We start from the raw sequence: 1,249 nt of genomic DNA, 5'->3' as shown, positions 1-1,249 counted from the left end.
TCGAAGAAACAACGCAAAGCAGCCAAGTTGGGTTTGGGTCAAGGGAAGAAATCAGTGTCGTGGATTTGGACAACTGCTGATGCGATTGGGGACGGCAGTGATGCGGTACTGCACAAGGGTAAGTAGACTACTTGTTTAGCATGAACATGGTTGACTAATAGCCGCTCGTTTGCAGCGGTTCGTATTGAATGGGCAAAAGCGAGGGCTCGACATCTAAGGTGGACAGAAGAGGTGCAGTTACTGAAGGAGGAGATGCGGAGGGTCCGGAAGACATTGGAGTGGAAGGTCGAGTGGTGGAATGAATGCCGAGGGGGATGGCCAGGTTTAGACAATCCAACGCGCGAAGGGGTGAGGGCGTATGCGAGCCGTCAGGCTTGCATTCAGCTTTCCCTTCACCAGCGCTTCACCCGACTATGGGAGAAGCCACTGGTACCATTAACTAGTGAAGAGGAGAGCAACGAAGGCCCTGGATCATCGGTCGATCCAATATTAGAGGCCCTGGTAGAGGAGGACGAGGAGTAAATATATTCATTATTTGCATCTATTTATCAGAGGCCCCGAAACACCAAATGACATCCAGATTCAGTTTGTTGCATCCAGCTATTCTGGGCACGGAGAAGCAAGGGAAACTCTTCTAAAATGTATAAAAATATCTACAGATATATATATTTGTGGTTTCTGGGCTTCCTTTGCAGAGGAACACGGGCAAGGGACGGAATGCTTTCATTTGAAGCCAACGGAGATGTTTGTTGACATGTATTTATCAGAGGCCCCTACATACCAAACGACATCCAGATGCGGTTTGCCGCATCCATCTATTCTGGGCATGGAGAAGCGGGGGAAACTATTCTAGGATGCATAAAAATATCTGCAGATCTATATATATATATATTCTGGCCTTCTTTTGCAGAGGAACATGGCCAAGGGACAAAATACTCTCATTGAAGCCAAAATTGTATTTGTTGTTTGTTAATATTGACAAATCAGCTGGAGAACAAATACAGAAACAAATACAGAGAGGCAATATATCATGTAGGGTGGCCTGCACCAGTCCACATCCCAAAGGGCCTGGATATTTCCATCCCCTATGCAATAGGCATGGGTGGATTAGTCCAATATATAAGGCATAGTCCTACAGCCATGGGTGTCTTTGGCCCTTTCATTATCATTTCTGAGACTTTTCATTAGGATATTTCATTAGGCTCCTGCGCTTTTTCATTACCATTTCATAGAATTTTTATTAGGATAT

The sequence above is a fragment of the Laccaria bicolor genome, genomic scaffold (assembly GCF_000143565.1).
Source record: "Laccaria bicolor S238N-H82 LACBIscaffold_42 genomic scaffold, whole genome shotgun sequence".
Classification (NCBI taxonomy): domain Eukaryota; kingdom Fungi; phylum Basidiomycota; class Agaricomycetes; order Agaricales; family Hydnangiaceae; genus Laccaria; species Laccaria bicolor.
Note: the sequence above shows the minus strand (reverse complement) of the source record.